We start from the raw sequence: 21,483 nt of genomic DNA, 5'->3' as shown, positions 1-21,483 counted from the left end.
CTCGTTGGTTGGTGATCAGTAGCTGTTTCCTCTGGGCTTATGTCCTGCAGCCCCTTGTTATTCACTAGATGGTACAGGGAGATCACAGCTGCAAAAAGAGCCCAGACTTTGTGTACACGGTCCCCCTCTACCAGTGGAAAATGCCCATCACCCTCCCATGGGGTTCAAACAAATCCTGAGCCTGCAGTTCACTTTTGCAAAAGACACATTTTCTTTACAATCTATTCAGGGCCTCATGTTGGATTAAATTCTCTGTGATTTTATTTTTCTTCTTTTCTCCAACAATCGACCACGTAAGAAAAGCTGATTCCACATAGACATCTATTTTAAAAGCATGTTGTTAAGTGAACACAGTACTGTTATTTATCACCATTTTCCCGCTATGTTGAAAGAGTGCTATGAGGGAATCTTTTTCCCACTTGGACTGGGATAAATAGCGTTTCTTTTTGTACCCCAGCTTTCACCAAGGACTCAGGGAGTACCTCTACCCAACTCCTTCCTGCCAAACCAAATCCCGGCACAAGCTCTCCTTGTTCACTTGACCCCCAATAATTTTGAAATTTAAGCTGGATTTTTTTCCCAAACAAACCACTGCCAGTCTTTGGTTAGAATTATTTCTAAAGATTAATCAGTCAGCCTCCTCTGGGTGAAGTTCACTAGGCATTCCTAACCTGTATCCTGTGCCAAAGCAAATTAATTAATAGTGGGGCCTGCTCCTGGCATATTCATTTTCCAGTCTGATCTCTTCCACAGCTTATTTCTCTAAGCCAGGCAATGGTTTGCTCCACAGACATGCACAGATGTTGGGCACCTGATGAACCCATCTGCTTTCTCAAGGGTGAGGTGCCCAGAACCTTCTGTTCAGAGACTGCATAATATAGATATATATTTATGGATTCATCATGGAGGAGAGTCTTCCAGTAAGCAAGGGTACATAGTTTATAAGGCGTTCTGGCAGAGGACGGTGGAAATAGAAGAATATTTCCACTTAGAAGTCTTCATTCAAATGTTTTTCAGACTTGCTAGATGAACAGCAAGATGAAAAACAGCTTACTTTCCTGTAGGCATTTGACAAAATTCAAATACAGTAAAACCTTTATTGTATTGGTTGCCAAGTGTCTTAGTCCGTTCAGGCTTCTGTAACAGCCACCAGATTGGTGGCTTGTAAACACCAGTGTACGGAAGTTTATTTCTCACGGTTTTGGAGGCTGGGAAGTCCAAGATCAAGGTGCTGACAGATTCAGTGCCAGGTGAGGGCCAGCTTCGTAGATGGCCCATCTTCTCACTGTGCCCTCACCCCTCGTGGGGGAAGGGACAAGGGATATCGGTGGGGTTCCTTTCATGAGGGCACTAATCCCATTCATGAGGACTCCACTTTCATGACCTAATCCCCTCCTAGGGCCCCACCTCCAAATAACCATCACTCTGAGGCTTACGTTTCAACATATGAATTTGGAGAGGACACAGACACCCAGTTGGTAGCATCAAGTTAGCCACTGATAGTGAAGCTCCCTGGGGCTAAGTGGCTAAGAGAAGGCTGACAGGCATGGCTTTCAGCTCCAATCAATGTACATGCTCACAAGCTTTAAAGTAGGCCTCCCAATAGCTAAGTTCATATCCTAGCTGAGTCTATACACAACTATATATCTTTCATTCTTTTTTTTTTTTTTTTTTTTGCATTACGCGGGCCTCTTACTCTTTTGGCCTCTCCCGTTGCGGAGCACAGGCTCCGGACGCACAGGCTCAGCGGCCATGGCTCACGGGCCCAGCCGCTCCGCGGCATGTGGGATCTTCCCAGACCGGGGCGTGAACCCGTGTCCCCTGCATCGGCAGGCGGACTCTCAACCACTGCGCCATCAGGGAAGCCCCTGTTCAGCTTTTAAATGCAGACGAGGCAGCATTTCTCCTCCTCCACTCTCCCCTCCCACCTCCTTTCTCCTGCCTACTCGACATTAGTTCTTTAACTTATCTCTATTTATTTCCATCCCAAACCTTTTCTTTATCTCTTCCTGATTTTTTACTTTTCTTCCATTTTTTTTAACATCTTTATTGGAGTATAATTCCTTTACAGCGGTGTGTTAGTTTCGCTTTATAACAAAATGAATCAGTTATACATATACATGTATCCCCACATCTCCTCCCTCTTGCGTCTCCTTCCCTCCCACCCTCCCTATCCCAACCCTCTAGGTGGTCACAAAGCACCGAGCTGATCTCCCTGTGCTATGCGGCTGCTTCCCACTAGCTATCTATTTTATGTTTGGTAGTGTATATATGTCCATGCCAGTCTCTCACTTTGTCCCAGCTTACGCTTCCCCCTCCCTGTGGCCTCAAGTCCATTCTCTATGTCTGCGTCTTTATTCCTGTCCTGCCCCTAGACTCTTCATAACCATTTTTTCTTTTTCTTTAGATTCCATATATATGTGTTAGCATACGGTATTTGTTTTTCTCTTTCTGACTTACTTCACTCTGTATGACAGACTCTAGGTCTATCCACCTCACTACAAATAACTCAATTTCGTTTCTTTTTATAACTGAGTAATATTCCATTGTATATATGTGCCACATCTTCTTTATCCATTCATCTGTCTCTGGACACTTAGGTTGCTTCCATGTCCTGGCTATTGTAAATAGAGCTGCAATGAACATTTTGGTACATGACTCTTTTTGAATTATGGTTTTCTCAGGGTATATGCCCAGTAGTGGGATTGCTGGGTCGTATGGTACTTCTCTTTGTAGATTTTTAAGGAACCTCCATACTGTTCTCCATAGTGGTTGTATCAATTTACATTCCCACCAACAGTGCAAGAGTGTTCCCTTTTCTTCACACCCTCTCCGGCATTTACTGTTTCTAGATTTTTTGATGATGGCTATTCTGACCAGTGTGAGATGATATCTCATTGTAGTTTTTTTTTTTTTTTTTTTTTTTTTTTGCGGTACGTGGACTCTCACTGTTTTGGCCTCTGCCGTGGTGGAGCACAGGCTCCGGACGTGCAGGCTCAGCAGCTATGGCTCATGGGCCCAGCCGCTCCGCGGCATATGGTATCTTCCCGGACCGGGGCACGAACCCATGTCCCCTGCATCGGCAGGTGGACTCTCAACCACTGCGCCACCAGGGAAGCCCATCATTGTAGTTTTGATTTGCATTTACTAATGATGAATGATGTTGAGCATTCTTTCATGTGTTTGTTGGCAATCTGTGTATCTTCTTTGGAGAAATGTCTATTTAGGTCTTGTGCCCATTTTTGGATTGGGTTGTTTGTTTTTTTGTTATTGAGCTGCATGAGCTGCTTGTAAATTTTGGAGATTAATCTTTTGTCAGTTGCTTCATTTGCAAATATTTTCTCCTATTCTGAGGGTTGTCTTTTCATCTTGTTTATGGTTTCCTTTGCTGTGCAAAAGCTTTTAAGTTTCGTTAGGTCCCATTTGTTTTTTTTGTTTTTACTTTCATTCTCTAGTAGGTGGGTCAAAAAAGATCTTGCTGTGATTTATGTCATAGAGTGTTCTGCCTGTGTTTTCCTCTAAGAGTTTGATAGTGTCTGGCCTTATATTTAGGTCTTTAATCCATTTTGAGCTTATTTTTGTGTATGGTGTTAGGGAGTGATCTAATCTCATACTTTTACATGTACCTGTCCAGTTTTCCCAGCACCACTTATTGAAGGGGCTGTCCTTTCTCCACTGTACATTCCTGCCTCCTTTATCAAAGATAAGGTGACCATATGTGTGTGGGTTTATCTCTGGGCTTTCTATCCTGTTCCATTGATCTATCTTTCTGTTTTTGTGCCAGTACCATACTGTTTTGATTAGTGTAGCTTTGTAGTATAGTCTGAAGTCAGGGAGCCTGATTCCTCCAGCTCCGTTTTTTTGTTCTCAAGATTGCTTTGGCTATTTGGGATCTTTTGTGTTTCCATACAAATTGTGAAATTTTTTGTTCTAGTTCTGTGAAAAATGCCAGTGGTAGTTTGGTAGAGATTGCATTGAATGTGTAGATTGCTTTGGGCAGTAGAGTCATTTTCACAGTGTTGATTCTTCCAATCCAAGAACATGGTATATCTCTCCATCTATTTGTATCATCTTTAATTTCTTTCATCAGTGTCTTATAATTTTCTGCACACAGTTCTTTTGTCTCCTTAGGTAGGTTTACTCCTAGATATTTTATTCTTTTTGTTGCAGTGGTAAATGGCAGTGTTTTCTTAATTTCACTTTTAGATTTTTCATCATTAGTGTATAAGAATGCCAGAGATTTCTGTGCATAAATTTTGTATCCTGCTACTTTACCAAATTCATTGATTAGCTCTAGTAGTTTTCTGGTAGCATCTTTAGGATTCTCTATGTATAGTACCATGTCATCTGCAAATAGTGACAGCTTTACTTCTTCTTTTCCGATTAGGGTTCCTTATATTTCTTTTTCTTCTCTGATTGCTGTGGCTAAAACTTCCAAAACTATGTTGAATAAGAGTGGTGAGAGTGGGCAACCTTGTCTTGTTCCTGATCTTAGTGGAAATGCTTTCAGTTTTTCATCATTGAGGACGATGTTGGCTGTGGGTTTGTCATATATGGCCTTTATTATGTTGAGGAAAGTTCCCTCTATGCCTGTTTTCTGCAGGGTTTTTATCATAAATGGGTGTTGAATTTTATCGAAAACTTTCTCTGCATCTTTTGAGACGATCATGTGGTTTTTCTCCTTCAATTTGTTAATATGGTGTATCACGTTGATTGATTTCCATATATTGAAGAATCCTTGCCTTCCTGGAAAAAACCCCACTTGATCACAGTGTATGATCCTTTTAATGTGCTGTTGGATTCTGTTTGCTAGTATTTTGTTGAGGATTTTTGCATCTCTGTTCATCAGTGATATTGGCCTGTAGTTTTCTTTCTTTGTGACATCTTTGTCTGGTTTTGGTATGATGGTGATGGTGGCCTCATAGAATGAGTTTGGGAGTTTTCCTTCCTCTGCTATATTTTGGAGGAGTTTGAGAAGAATAGGTGTTAGCTCTTCTCTAAATGTTTGATAGAATTCACCTGTGCAGCCATCTGGTTCTGGGCTTTTGTTCGTTGGAAGATTTTTAATCACAGTTTCAATTTCAGTGCTTGTGATTGGTCTGTTCATATTTTCTATTTCTTCCTGGTTCAGTCTTGACAGGTTGTGCATTTCTAAGAATTTGTCCATTTCTTCCATGTTGTCCATTTTATTGGCATAGAGTTGCTTGTAGTAATCTCTCATGATCTTTTGTATTTCTGCAGTGTCAGTTGTTACTTCTCCTTTTTCATTTCTAATTCTGTTGTTTTGAGTCTTCTCCCTTTTTTTCTTGATGAGTCTGGCTAATGGTTTATCAATTTTGTTTATCTTCTCAAAGAACCAGCTTTTACTTTTATTGATCTTTGCTATCATTTCCTTCATTTCTTTTTCATTTATTTCTGATCTGACCTTTCTTTCCTTCTGCTAAATTTGGGGGTTTTTTGTTCTTCTTTCTCTAATTGCTTTAGGTGCAAGGTTAAGTTGTTTATTTGAGATGTTTCCTATTTCTTAAGGTAGGATTGTATTGCTATAAACTTCCCTCTTAGAACTGCTTTTGCTGCATCCCATAGGTTTTGGGTAGTCGTGTCTCCATTGTCATTTTTTTCTAGGTATTTTTTGATTTCCTCTTTGATTTCTTCAGGGATCCCTTCGTTATTAAGTAGTGTATTGTTTCGCCTCCATGTGTTTGTATTTTTTAACAGATCTTTTCCTGTAATGGATATCTAGTCTCATAGCGTTGAAGTCGGAAAAGATACTTGATATGATCTCAATTTTCTTAAATTTACCAAGGCTGGATATGTGACCCAAGATATGATCTATCCTGGAGAATGTTCCATGAGCACTTGAGAAAAATGTGTATTCTGTTGTTTTTGGATGGAATGTCCTATAAATATCAATTAAGTCCATCTTGTTTAATGTATCATTTAAAGCTTGTGTTTCCTTATTTATTTTAATTTTGGAAATTGGTGAAAGTGGGGTGTTAAAGTCCCCTACTATGATTGTGTTACTATCGATTTTCCCTTTTTTTGGCTGTTAGTATTTGCCTTTTGTATTGAGGTGCTCCTATGTTGGGTGCATAAATATTTACAGTTGTTATATCTTCTTCTTGGATCAATCCCTTGATCATTATGTAGTGTCCTTCTTTGTGTCTTCTAATAGTCTTTATTTTAAAGTCTATTTTGTGTGATATGAGAATTGCTACTCCAGCTCTTCTGATTTCCATTTGCATGGAATATTTTTTCCATCCCTTCCCTTTCAGTCTGTATGTGTCCCTAGGTCTGAAGTGGGTCTCTTGTGGGCAGCATATATGCGGGTCTTGTTTTTGTATCCATTCAGCCAGTCTGTGTCTTTTGGTGGGAGCATTTAATCCATTTACATTTAAGGTAATTATCGATATGTATGTTCCTATTCCCATTTACTTAATTGTTTGGGGTTTGTTATTGTAGGTCTTTACCTTCTTTTGTGTTTCTTGCCTAGAGAAGTTCCTTTAGCATTTGTTGTAAAGCTGGTTTGGTGGTGCTGAACTCTCTCAGCTTTTGCTTGTCTGTAAAGATTTTAATTTCTCCATCAAATCTGAATGAGATCCTTGCTGGGTAGAGTAATCTTGGTTGTAGGTTTTTTCTCCTTCATCACTTGAAATATGTCCTGCCACTTCCTTCTGGCTTGCAGAGTTTCTGCTGAAAGATTAGCTGTTAACCTTATGGGGATTCCCTTGTGTGTTATTTGTTGCTTTTCCCTTGCTGCTTTTAATATGTTTTCTTTGTATTTAATTTTTGACAGTTTGATTAATATGTGTCTTGGCGTGTTTCTCCTTGGATTTATCCTGTATGGGACTCTCTGTGCTTCCTGGACTTGATTAACTATTTCCTTTCCCATATTAGGGAAGTTTGCAACTATAATCTCTTCATATGTTTTCTCAGTCCCTTTCTTTTTCTCTTCTTCTTCTAGGACCCCTATAATTTGAATGTTGGTGCGTTTAATGTTGTCCCAGAGGTCTCTGAGACTGTCCTCAGTTCTTTTCATTCTTTTTTCTTTATTCTGCTCTGCAGTAGTTATTTCCACTCTTTTATCTTCCAGGTCACTTATCCGTTCTTCTGCCTCAGTTATTCTGCTATTGATCCCATCTAGAGTATTTTTAATTTCATTTATTGTGCTGTTCATCATTGCTTGTTTCTTCCTCTTTAGTTCTTCTAGGTCCTTGTTAAATGTTTCTTGCATTTTGTCTATTCTATTTCCAAGATTTTGGATCATCTTTACTATCATTATTCTGAATTCTTTTTCAGGTAGACTGCCTATTTGTCTTCATTTGTTAGGTCTGATGGGTTTTTACCTTGCTACTTCATGAGCTGTGTGCTTTTCTGTCTTTTCATTTTGCTTATCTCACTGTGTTTGGGGTCTCCTTTTTGCAGGCTGCAGGTTCGTAGTTCCCATTGTTTTTGGTGTCTGTCCCCAGTGGCTAAGGTTGGTTCAGTGGATTGTGTAGGTTTCCTGGTGGAGGGGACTAGTGCCTGTGTTCTGGTGAATGAGGCTGGATCTTTTCTTTCTGGTGGGCATGTCCATGTCTGGTGGTGTGTTTTGGGGTGTCTGTAGCCTTATGATTTTAGGCAGCCTCTCTTCTAATGGATGTGGTTGTGTTCCTGTCTTGCTAGTTGTTTGGCATAGGGTGTCCAGCACTGTAGCTTGCTGGTCGTTGAGTGAAGTTGGGTCTTGGCATTGAGATGGAGATCTCTGGGAGATTTTCACTGTTTGATATTATGTGGAGCTGGGAGGTCTCTTGTGGACCAGTGTCCTGAACCTGGCTCTCCCACCTCAGTGGCACAGCCCTGACACCTGGCTGGAACACAAAGAGCCTGTCCTCCACACGGATCAGAATATAAGGGAGAAAAAAAGAAAGAAAGAAAGAAAGAAAGAGAGAGGGAGAGAGGGAGGGAGGGAGAGAGAGAAAGAAAGAAAGAAGAAAGGAAGAGAAAGAAAGAAAGGGGATAAAATAAAATTAAGATAAAATAAAGTTATTAAAATAAAAAATAATTATTAAGAAAATAAAATTTTTAAGTAAAAAAAAAAAACGGACGGTCAGAACCCTAGGACAAATGGTGAAAGCAAAGCTATACAGACAAAATCTCACACAGAAGCATACACATACACACTCACAAAAAGAGCAGAAGGGTAAAAAATAATATATATTGCTCCCAAAGTCCACCTCCTCAATTTGGGATGATTCGTTGTCTATTCAGGTATTCCAGAGATGCAGGGTACATCACGTTGATTGTGGAGATTTAATCCGCTGCTCCTGAGGCTGCTGGGAGAGATTTCCCTTTTTCTTCTGTGTTCGCACAGCTCCCGGGGTTCAGCTTTGGATTTGACCCCGCCTCTGCGTGTAGGTCGCCGGAGGGCGTCTTTTCTTCGCTCAGACAGGCCGGGGTTAAAAGAGCCGCTGATTCGGGGGCTCTGGCTCACTCAAGCCGTGGGGAGGGAGGGGTACCCAGTGCGGCGCGAGCCTGCGGCGGCAGAGGCCGGCATGAAGTTGCACCAGCTTGAGGCGGGCCGTGCGTTCTCCCCGGGAAGTTGTCCCTGGATCACGGGACCCTGGCCGTGGCGGGCTGCACAGGCTCCCGGGAGGGGCAGTGTGAACAGTGACCTGTGCTAGCACACAGGCTTCTTGGTGGCTGCACCAGCAGCCTTAGCATCTCATGCCCGTCTCTGGGGTCCAAGCTGATAGCTCTTAATCTCCTCTCCTCGCGCACCAGGAAACAAAGAGGCAAGAAAAGGTCTCTTGCCTCTTCAGCAGGTCTAGACTTCTCCCGGACTCCCTCCCGGCTAGCCGTGTTACACTAGTCCCTTCAGGCTGTGTTCACGCCGCCAACCCCAGTCCTCTCCCTGTGCTCCGACCGAAGCCCGAGCCTCAGCTCCCAGCCCCCACCCACCCCGGCTGGGGAGCCGACAAGCCTCTCGGCCTGGTGAGTGCCGGGCGGCACCGATCCTCTGTGCGGGAATCTCTCTGCTTTTCCCTCCGCACCCCTGTTGCTGCGCTCTCCTCTGTGGCTCTGAAGCTTTTCCCCTCCGCCACCCGCAGTCTCCGCCTGCAAAGGGGCGTCTAGTGTGTGGACACCTTTCCTCCTTCACGGCTTCCTCCCACTGGTGCAGGTCCTGTCCCTATTCTTTTGTCTCTGTTTATTCTTTTTTATTTTGCCCTACCCAGGTACGTGGGGAGTTTCTTGCCTTTTGGGAGGTCTGAGGTCTTCTGCCAGCATTCAGTAGGTGTCCTGTAGGAGTTGTTCCACGTGTAGATGTATTTCTGGTGTATCTGTGGGGAGGAAGGTGATCGCCGTGTCTTACTCTTCCGCTATCTTCTCCAAAACCCGCTCCCATTTTTAAGGTTTAATTATAGATAGTAAGTGTTACCCTTTTTAGTCTATAGTCTGTGAGTTTTGACAGATGTGTTTGGTTTTGTAACTACTACCACGAGGAGGTCAAGCCCTCTGCCCACTCTCAGCCCAGGCAACCATGGATTTGTTCTCTGTTCTGTAGTTTTGCCTTTTCCCATGTAAGTAGAATCACACAGTATGTAGCCACTTAGCATAATGCATTTCAGATTCATCCAGGTTGCTTCATGTGTCAGTATCGGTTCCTTTTCAATTGCTGAATAGTATTCCATTGTGTGAATGTAGCATCAGTATAGGTTCCTTTTCAATTGCTGAATAGTATTCCATTGTGTGAATGTAGCAGAGTCTGCTTATCCATTCCCAGTTGAAGGATATTCTGGTTGTTTCCTGTTTTGGGCAATTATGAATAAAGCAGCTGTGAACCTCTTCGTATAGGTTTTCGTGTGAAAATACGTTTTCATTTCACGTGGGTAAATATCTAGGGGTGGAATTGTTGGTTCATGTGGCACCACTTTCCGGCATGGCTGTTCCATTTGGTATTTCCCTGGATGAGGGCTCTAGATGGTCCACATCCTCACTCACCAGTACTTGTTTTCAGGCTCTTTGTTGTTGTTTTTTAAATTTTAGCCATTCCAGTAGGTATGTAGTCGTTTCAAGTTACATTTCTTCCCTAAAGACTAATGATATTGAGGATCTTTTCATGTGCTCTTTTGCCGTCCTTATATCTGCTTTTTTCACTTTTGGTCCCTTCCCTCTAGAATGTAATTGCTATTTCACTGTGGACAAAGAAACACACTTTGAGGTTCTTCAGCCTTTGTTTTTACATTTCTCATTCATTTATCATGGTAGAGTAATAAAAATCATTTGATGATGATGATCTCAAGTGAAGTTATTATGAAGACATATGTTGCTTAGTAAAAACGAAAACACATATAGTAACTATGTTTTAAAGTACAAGGGGTTAGAGAAAATACATGTAACCAGAAATTCGTATGACGTTAAAATGTGTAATATTTGGGTAAGAAAGATAAGGATAAGAAAGAAAAACTATCTGCAGTGATGGTCTCACTTTTCAAATAAGTTAACTCTGACGTGATTTATTTGGCCACTCAGAGGTCACACTGCAAGTTGTTTTCAAAATTAATATGTGACCAAGATCTTCTAGCTCCTGAACACTTTGCTTGAGGGCCTATTCATATTTAGTTTTATTCAGTCATGCAAAATTACATTATTTCAAGTTAAAACATGATATACCCTATTAGTGGAACTTTGGCTTCTGTGGGAAACTGAGCAGCCAATAAATATTCATGTAATCTTCTGGATAACATATTGAAAAGGACAGCTGGCTCAGGAGGGATCATTTGCCTGGGTTAGTATCTGATTCTGTTTACATTAAGAAAATATTGCAAGAAGTTATTATCTACCCGAGGGCTTAGGGGAATACAATGAAAAAGCTGATATTGCACCTGATGGCTTTTGACATTTACCTATTGTAACAAGGAAACTGTGTGAAGATAGCCAAGTGACTTTTTACAAACACAGTTCAGAAGCTATAAAAGGGAAAAAGGAGATGGCAGAGGTAGAATACACTGCATCCGTAAAAATGAGCAACATGACTTGTCAGAAACACCTGCTTGTAACTATCAACCATTTCTACTGGGCCTGCTGAGAAATTACTGAAAGCCAAGTACATTGATGGGTGTGAAGTCTCAAAGGCAGTCGAGAGATATAGAGGAAAGAAAGTGTGGTTTCATTGAACATTTTTAACCAAATACCTGGGCTTGATGAAATGTAATTTTATGACATTTTCTGAACTCTTGAAAGAAATCAGTTGTTCTGCAAGAGGGAGGAGATATGGGGATATATGTATATGTGTAGCTGATTCACTTTGTTATACAGCAGAAACTAACACACCATTGTAAATCAATTATACGCCAATAAAGATGTTGAAAAAACAAAAAGAAATCAGTTGTCTTTTATATTTTATCTGTCAGGGCTACAGGAGATAACAGGACTTTTAAAGTTTGGGTACTTAAATTATTGACAGTATTTTTTTTCCAAACAGATTCCAAATCTCTAAACTGGTATACCAAAATATTGATTGCAACAACTGACTTAAATTTACAAAAGATATTCTCAATTTCTAATTAGTGATCTCATTAACCATGTGTTATCTCTTCCCATTTCTTAGAAACCAATAAAATGGTAGTAAATGAAGAAGAAAGGAATGAGTGGGGAAGCTATTTTAAAGACAAAAAAGTGGCAACTCATTTTGTAGGGCAAAGGAAGCCAAAAAGAGAAATGGATAGCCCAGATCTGCTCATTTTTTTTTAGCAACTCACAGCAGCTCAGAACTTTAAAAACCTGGGGGAGAATGGGACCCAACAACCATGACCACCAGACATGAAATTTGCCTTTTTAAAACAGAAAAACAAGCAAACAATAATGAAAGAATACTAGAAGAAATGGAACAAAAGAAAGCTTCAAAGATTGCTCACTTACATACTGTCAACTGCAAAGTGGCATTTCCCGTTGGCACTTGCCATCTACCTCTACAAGGATTAAATCATGCGCTGCTACAGCTGCTGACTCTCAACACCCCCTGAAAGGAGTTCAGGTGGGGAGCAGAGATGAGGCACTCTGTGCTCTGGGAAAAACTGGCAGAACAGGTCTTCAGATAGTTAGATATTTTCAGGAAAATATAGTATGAGCCCAATTCTTGCATCTGCTCATATCTAGAGAAGCACTAAAATCCTTCATGGTGACGTCTGCTCCTCGTGACTAGCAGTAACCTGCACGAGACTAGCAGAAACCTTCAGTAAAAAATACGTTTGATTGCATGTATTCCCCCTTCACCAAAATCACATATATACTGACCTTCCCCCCTGCCTCTTTGGCGCAGTTTCTCAGAGCTATCTTGGGTGCTGTCTCCTGGGCTGTAGTCCTCATTTTGCCCCAAATAAAACTTGCAACTCTCACATTGTGCATTTCTTTTAAGTGGACGATACATAGAGAGATAGAGGAGATTACCATCATAAACATAGAATGCTATAAAAAATACGATTAAAGAAAGAATTCTTAGAAATTGAAAATATCCTGACTAAAATTTAAAATTCAACAGAAGGATTGAAAGGTAGAGTAAAGGAAATCTCACATGAAGTAGGACAAAAAGAAACAAAGTTTGAGAGACGTGATAAGAAAATTAACAGATCAATCCAGGAAGCCAATATCTAACTAATAAGAGTTTCAGAAAGAGGGGGCAGAGTTTCAGAAAGAGACGGCAAAGATATAGTATAATAAAAGTTCCCCAAACCAAAACTAAAAGAAACGTCTCCATACTGAAAAGAAGCACACCGAAATCCATCATTGCAAAACTTTAGAACACACACAAAAAAACTTTAGAACACAAAAAAGGAAACGGAAAAATAAATATATACAAGGAAAAAGAATCCCGAGGAGTTCAGACCTCTCAGTAGCAACACTGGATGCTAGAAGACAATAGAACAATGCCAGCAAATTTCTGAGGAAAAATGAGTTTTTCAATCTCGAACTTCATACAATCTAGAATTCTAAGCTAGAATTCTGTCAAATGAAGAAGGAAAAGTGATTTTTTAAACATTAAATACTGAACATTTACTTTCTGCCATGCATGGTTTCTTAGGAAGATACTGTAGGATGTGCTTTAGAAAAATGGAAGAGTGAATCAAAAAAAGGCTCTGGGTGTACAGACTGTGCATTCCACCTCGGAGAACAATAGGAATTCCCCGGAATAACACTAAGAGCGGACTTGAGGGCAGCAGACCCACCTCTGGGAGGGAGGTCTCCAGAAGGCTCAATTACGTAGATGACTTGAGCAGCTTTGGGGGATAAAATTAAGAATATAGAGGTAGCATATTGTAGAAGCGGGGCGGGGGGAGGGGGGCAGGGGAATGATACAATCAGACACAGTGATTCAGGGTGGGAAGGAAGGAAAGAAATGAATCACAAAACACTACAGTGAATGATATTTACATGGTAAAACTGTAAACAATGATAACTGGTTTAAGTAAAACTAGTGATAAAACATCCCAAATAAGGAGAGGAGGTGGGGTGCAGGGTGAGAGTGCTAAATCCTCTATCATAATAGGAAGTTAGTGTTTATTGAGTCAAGTTGACAAATTGAGAAATAGCCATATAATATAATTTGACATGTGAAGAAGAAAGTAGAAAGGAGGTGGATTAGGTTGTCTTTTATTTTTTTAATTTGTGTGTATATTCCCTCAATTAAATTGTTTTAATTATGAGATTTCCAATCATTAGAAGATAGTACTATTATTCTGTTTACTTTGCCCCTTTTTACATCATGACATGAATTTTAAAATTTGTATACAATTCTCATTTTGTACAAAAATCCAGTATTTTTAGCAATAATATGATAAGCCCTCTGTAATGAATTATAAATAAAAAGAACCTCTTAGTCAGGAACTAAATTTGTCATTATAAAATTGAGCAACTAACCCTTTGAAAGTTAGATTTGCATGTTTGGAATGGATGTATAGTACCACATCTCATCCCTGTGACTGTGTTTAAAAAGGAGCAAACCCACTTATTTTTCTGTTGTGCAGAGAAGAAACCTTCATCATTTTTTAATATCAGTAACTCTCTAAATTGTTTTTCCATTGTTACTGAGTCATCTTGCTGTTTGGTTGTTTGTAAGCAAAACTTACTAAAAGCCATACAGTTTTACTTACTAAAATTATTCAGGTTGAGTGACACAGAATTTCACCTTCTACTCCATGACTGGAAAATCATGGGTTGCTGATTTAACTAAGTGATGGAAATATATATCCTTTCCAGGGTCTTTGGAGGGAGATACAAAAAGTGTTGACTAGAGTTGATATTTGACTTAGAGGGACAAATTTTCTATAGCAACTTTCAGACCAAAACAGAATGTCCCAGCTACCTAGAAATTCGCAAGGTAAAAGGTAACTTCTTAGGATATACAATAAAATGAGATGTATCTCTACAGAAGATAAAGGCTTAAATATCTAGAAATGGAACTGCTTTTCCATTCTCTTCCTCTCCAGCTCGACATACCCACATGCATACCCTTCTGGCACCTATAGATCTGAGGAGAATGGCTATTCTGCAGTTTCATTAGTTCCTGCAACTCTCATGTCTAGACATTTTGTCAGATTATGAGGGAAGTAAATCATAAGCAAAGAATACACAAACTCCTTGAAATGTGGTAGCATACATTAAAATCTATTTAAAGAAAGATGAAGAAGGATATTTGCTTTGTAGATGCTCAGTAACGATCGACTTATAAGAATATTTTCACAACGCAATAAGAGAATTAAGGTAATTTTTAGGCCTCTTGAATCAACATGTGAAGAATCAAGGATCTTTAAGAATAGAAATAGCAGAAATTATTTGGACTACCTTACTTCTAGTCATGTGCATGGGAATGAGAATGAGAAATGCAACCACCCCTGGAGAAAGAAATTGTTTTTGCTCCTTCCCCCACGACCCTTTGTGATAATTTTTCTTGGTAACTCTACCATATTCTCCTTTACGTCTTCCATTGCAGACAGTAAAAGCAATGGAGTGATATGAAAAGGAAATATCTTATGGATATAGCCACATAGGATCAATTATATAACTTCCAGGGCCCAGTGGAAAATGAAAACGTGACGTCCTTATTCAAAAATTGTTAAGAAGATCAGGATGGTGACAGCACATTAACCCCAACACGAGACCCTTTTGAGTGCAGAGACCTGTGTGGTCGCACAGGTCACACACACATGAAACTGGCCCTGTGTCTACAAGTCCACCAAATCTTTCCAAACAAAGAAACCATGCCAAGCCAACCTCGTGTTCCAGGATAGGATAGTCAAGTCGTAGCTAATTACAGTTCCTAATGCAATGAGATTTCTTTCGATTACCAATTCACTTTCAGCAAAATAGTAGCATGCGAAGTAAGATACGGCTGATGAGTGTCTCTTTCTCTCCAACTGTGTGGTTAATAACTTTTTAGATGGTGCTTTGTGCCCTGAGAAACATGAGTTCGACTGGCCTCCCAAATTGCCAGTGGTGAGGCTCTCTTTCCATTCTCCCATGTGACCATCTGCTTGTTACCAACGGCAGGAACTAAACTGTTCAACCACAAGAGAATGACTCATGGGTGCTGAAGCGGGGGAAAGTGCACTTTTGGAATCTGCAGTCCTTAAAACACCAGCTGCTCGGTTTGGGATTACAACTCATTTGGCTATGAAATTCAGGGAAGACGTTTTCGTTTTTGGAAATCTGAATTTTACAGACTTCTAGAGGAAAACAAGGCATGGAGTCTGCTTTTTCTTAATTTTACCACAATTTTTTAAAAACACCAAATACATGTTTTTCCTACATCTTCACCCCGTGACGACCAAGAAAATCTCTTTCAAAGGACACTGTGTCACACTCCAGGAAGGGACACCACCTAGCTAAATGTCACCGTAGAACACTCTCATTCGGGACTTCTAGGAATGAAAGAGATGGAAAATAAGCAAGATTAATACTAGACTCGCAGACTTCCCTGGTGGCACAGTGGTTAAGAGTCCGCCTGCCAATGCAGGGGACACGGGTTCGAGCCCTGGTCCGGGAAGATCCCACATGGAGTGGAGCAACTAAGCCCTTGCACCACAACTGCTGAGCCTGCGCTCTAGAACCCACGAGCCACAGCTACTGGGCCCACGCACCTAGAGCCCGTGCTCCGCAACAAGAGAGGCCACCACAGTGAGAAGCCTGCGCACTGCAACAAAGAGTAGCCCCCGCTCACCAGAACTAGAGAAAGCCTGTGCGCAGCAACGAAGACCCAACGCAGCCAAAAATAAATAAATAAATAAACAAACAAATAAATTTGTTTAAAAAATACTAGACTCGGGTTTCTGAAGGCAAAAAAAAAAAATCACGATTCATCATCATTTATTAGACAGAAACACCCTGTGAGAATTACTCTTCTGTTTTTCTTATATAGAGAGAGGAGCTGGGCAAAGGCCTCACATCTGGGATCTCAGATAGGGAAGCATAATGATGGGTTGTAGGAACGCCGTCTACAAAGCATCCTCTCCATGCATCTTCCTCCGTGGATTTGATAGCACCCCCTTTACCACCTCTAAGGGAGCTGCGAATTAGCCTAGGGGCACTATGCTCTCTCTTCCCCAGAGTGATCTTCCTTTTTCTTACCACTCTCTGAGTCCACACCGGGACTCAATAGTTCACCCTACCTTTCTGCTCTTATTGTATGTTACCTCTACCACAGATTTGCCATTTGTGTTTTAGTTTAAATATTTTGTATGATTATCCCTCATCTCCGCAACTGGACTGGGAGTTTCTTGAGGGCAAATATCATGTATTTATTTTATTATTGTCTTCCCCACTGCACCTAGCATTGTGTCTGTTACTCAGAAGATGCTATGCAGCAATGTGTTGTTGATAGAATAATTGATTCTCCTGCCCCAACCCACAGTTTTAAAACTAGGCAGTACATAATCTTCACAGAGTATTTTAAGAAAACCAACTGGAATCATCCAATTAAAAAATTTTTTTTCTTTTCATGCCAGGTCATAGATTCTAAACCCAAACTAACTTCTCTTGCCTCTTTAAGCTAATGACTTGTTGTTTAACCTTCACAAATTAATGGAATTGTGAGCTAACGACAGTTTATGCTACCGTTTGCCTTTGAAGTGTTTATTTTTGTCATGTTCACTTCAGAAACTTCTCGCTTGTTAGTTTGACGTGATTGATGCAGAATTCACTTTCCCCATCTAATGCTTTCCTCCATGTACAACTCCACTTTGTGGGATCTGTTAACAAGGAGATAATTAAATGTAAATATGAGTCTCAGGCTCTTCCGTCTCTGAAATGGAATACCTATAAGACAACAAGGAAATATGGGGGGAAAGGTAGGAGGGAGATCCACTACTCCCTTCCACCAGGGTGGTGCAGCTAATAATCTCACGAATAACCCATCACCAAAAACTTCAGGAGGAAAACACGAAAGAAAAAAAAAAACCCTCTCACCTTCTTTATGGGAACTGACCCAAGATCGAACACAAGAGCTCATTGGTTGACCAATGGCTGAAGGAGCCTGGATAGACCATAAATGGTCCCAGAAGAGAAACCAGCAGCCAAAAGGGAGGATCGTTGCTTCCTGTAGTGGTTGTGGCTAAAGACCCAAAGAATCCAGGCCTTCAGAACTAACTTAGAGAGCATCTGGTCCAACTGATTATGTCTGAATATTCCTACTAAAACAAGTGTTCTGTGTTGGGCAGTGCCAAAAGAGTCAATTTATCTACAGGAAAATACACAACATATTGCAGTGTAAGTGCACAGTAGTGTTTTACCCAGAAATGAATAAAGAAAAAAAAAAAAAGACAGGTTTCTTTTTCCAGAACTTATGTGATTTGCAACTAAAGGGAAATTTCTAACTGGTAATACATTGTCTCCTTCCCAAATGTCAGTATGTCCGAAGCCGCATGACACTGCAACTTTTCCCAAATATCTGTGTATCCTAAGCACACTGTGTCAAGAAGCCTTACCCAGAGACTTGATTTATGTTGCTGCCCGACAGACGATGTCTGGAAGGCATGCTGTCTACATGGACTGTGCTCCAGCATTACCTTAGTCATCAATTCTAAGAGCATTAATGAGTACCATTCATCCCAATAATAGAAACCAAGGTCAGGGCCTCCTCCATGCTCTGTAATTCCATTAGCAATGCACAGAAAGCACTTAGGTCATAAGCTCTGTAGACCTCAGGATTGAGCAAACGGAGCTGCGTCTTGTTTTCGGAGAGAAACTTCTCTGAGCACACCCCTTGTCAGTGATTTGTTGTACAGCAGCATTTGATGTACTTACACATGTAGGGGAAATGCTGGTAAAGGAAGGTGAGGCTGTCTTCAGCTGCCAAGAGTTTCAAATACTGTTTTTATTAAAGTAAATGCCAATAGAAAACAATTCGAATAAAACCATTTGAAGCACTTCAATGACTGGATGTACATTTCTACATCGTGTACTCATTCAGATATTACGTAAGCCACTCCATCATTCCATGGGTCTGCCATAGAATTTATTTTAGTTTTCGTTCTTTTATCTTGGATTTTATTGATTTATTTTAGTTTTTATGCGACCTACCCTAATAAAGTGAAAAAGGCCTTGAAACTAAGCGTTATCACTATATGCAAATAATTCTATTTAGAATGAAACTTTCATCTTGAAATCTCAAGCAGCATGCTTCCTAAGCTAGGTCTCATCAGTCAGTCCTTCACTCATAATTCAAATTGCTTTCAACCTGCCACATATTACAAAAAGAAGGAAGTAACCCCGAGATTTGAAGCCCCAGGTGTGGGTTTGAATCCTGGCTTTGACATTGTTTTTTCTCAACGGTTAAATAAACATGATTATTAAATTTTTACAGCTATTTCACATTGTAGCTGTAAGGAGTTAAAATAAGTTCCTAATACAGTCCCTGGATACTAACAAGTAATAGCTTAGTGTGTGTGTGTGTGTGTGTGTGTCTGTGTGTGTGTCTGTGTGTGTACGAAATCTTGTTTGGAAACGTTTGGAGTTTCATGCCCAGTAAATTATAAATGATACACAGTAATGGAGGGGAGCAGAGGCATGAATAATTCAAAACAGCAAATCATCCATATATCATTTGCATGTGTTTTGAAATGTATTTTTAAATTTCATTTCAAATGTGAGTGTTTCTAATACCCAAAGAAATTACTTCAAAGGAACGACACTACGATGTGAAGTCCTCGCTAAATGGCATGAGGAGCTGTCCAGTTTCCCTGTTCTCTCCTTTCCACCCTCTTCTCCCCTCCCCTTCTCCTCATGCCTTGCCTGTCAAAAGACAGCAGCCACAAAGAAACCACTTCAAGCAAAGCTCCTGCCTTTCACTCTCCCCTGAATCAGGGCCACTGGTGAACCATTTACGATTCCCTCCTTAGAGGCAGCCTGCACTCACCAAATGAAAGCCCTGGGCATTCAGGGAGCACTTGAGTGGAGGGAGGAGATGGTGAGGGCGAGAGAGGCAGCATGGGGCTCTGCTTAAGCGCAAAGGCCGTGGAATCTGACAGTCTGGGATTCTAAACCCTGGTCAGCCTATGTGACCTTGGGCAAATTGCAGACTGTTTCATGCCTCAGTTTCCTCCACTGTAAACATGCAGTGATAATGCTATCAGGTATCTCATATGGTTTGTTAAAGATCAAATTGTATTTATTTTAATGTAGTTATAATAGTGTGTGTGTGTGTGTATAAGGCTCAATGTGGTTAATGCGTCATATACAGAAGAGATCTGTATTATGCTGATTTCCCTTTGGATAATAAACTCTTACTTGTAAGTTGATGTTTTCCTACAGAGACCTGCAACACCTTTTTTGTGAAACCTGAGAAAAGCAAACAGGATTCTTGACCTCATCTAGTGTCTGCATTTTCCACAAAGCATATCTCTCTTTCCCAAATGAAGCTGTTTTAGTTGTTACAGGTTTACCCCATGCAGACAGAATTCGAGCCGGTGCCTACGTACAAACACACACACGTCAACCGTGATGTCGGAAACACTTAAAAATAATCGTAATAAAAAGAATGAATGAAAAGTTAATACTTAGCAATTCTTAATGCCAAGCACTGTTCTAGTCATTTTATGTATGATAACTCATTTACTCCTCAGAACCATCCTGTGAGGTCAACTATATTATTATCCCAATTTTACTGTTGAAATACAGAAGCTCAGAGAGATCATGTAGTTGTTCAAAGGTCGGGATAGGTAACAATATACGCATTATGACCCAGGAGATCATATCATTTATTGACTGTTCCAGGACACTCTCGAACATGAAAGGGGGCAAAAACAGGAACAAAAGTTCACTCTAATTACGGGTGAAGGCCAAACAGCTTGCAACACCCATATCATGTTATGCAATTAGTAAATGAATGAGTTCTTATTACATTTCTACTTGAGCACTATATTGTCCTAAGACTGTCGAATGGTCATTAGTATGCTTTAAGTAAGGTGTTCTTAATTAAAGCCATCCATGCTTGTGGTAAATAAAACTGCGTTTGAGCTTGCAACATGATTAGCTTCACTTCAGAGATGCAGGCTCAGCCGGTATTTTTATATGCTACCTGTAACCTTTCACAACAGAAATATGATCAAGGTATTGGTTCATTAACTCTCTGATTGTCCTTCCTTACCATGGCCATTAGCTGATGTTCTGCCTTTCACTGTAACACATACACAAGATTGAGAGTTTAAGGGACAGACATCCCTGGAGCATAATGAACGGTGGAGTGCGTCTTTGCCCCTTTATGCAGATGAAATCAGTCCCTGACTTCCACAGGGAGAGCAACAAGTCATTGACAGGCAATTTCCCCACTGGGGCTCCTGTCGTGAAGGAAAAAAGGAAAGGAAACAGCTTTCTGTATGGTCAGCTTCTTGAGGGCACTTATAGGGACACTGTGCACTATTGATGTCCAACCCCAGGAATAGATAACCTGGTAGGAACTCAAACAATGACACTGAATACGAGTCAACCTGCTAGAAAATCTATATCCCCAAGAACCTGGCTCTCCCCACATATATAAATGAATAATGAAAAAGAAAATGAATTTTCATTGTTTTAAAGAGACATATACCATATTTCATCAATTGTAACACATTTTTCATATTTTAATATTTCAGAAATTAGCATGTTACGTCAGTGTCATTGTTTAATTGCCAGAGTTGTTTTTTTTTTTCTATTTTTCTTTCTTGTTGTCCATAAAAGAAAGGTATATCTTAGCATCAATGACATCTTAGATTTGATGAAATATATTATCTACCAGATATTAGCAAGATCTCAGCACCACTTGCATTGAATCAGAAAGAAGAGGTAATAGTTGAAAACTGCATCAGCCTTTAAACTACAGCTTAGTAGATAAGTAGGAAGTTGGTCATAACTTCTTCACCAGCTGGGTAATTCCCATATAAGTATTTTTCTCCCTTTCTTGTTTTCTCCTCTCAGTAAAACAGAAAAGGGTAGATGTTAGGTTCCCAGCATTTATTATATTTTTCTGAACTG

At 40.3% G+C, this 21,483-nt stretch overlaps 1 protein-coding gene across 3 annotated transcripts in view; it reads left to right on the top strand.

The window, feature by feature from the left end:
* MAGI2 (membrane associated guanylate kinase, WW and PDZ domain containing 2) overlaps positions 1-21,483 on the top strand; it is a gene marked incomplete at its 3' end in the record, with an annotated part of 1,335,869 nt that overhangs the window by 1,204,003 nt on the left and 110,383 nt on the right. The gene's annotated exons all lie outside the window — the stretch shown is intronic.

Source organism: Leucopleurus acutus (genome assembly GCF_964270905.1).
Source record: "Leucopleurus acutus genome assembly, chromosome: 9".
In the NCBI taxonomy this organism is placed as follows: Eukaryota; Metazoa; Chordata; class Mammalia; order Artiodactyla; family Delphinidae; genus Leucopleurus; species Leucopleurus acutus.
Note: the sequence above shows the minus strand (reverse complement) of the source record. Positions and strands in the feature narration are given on the sequence as shown.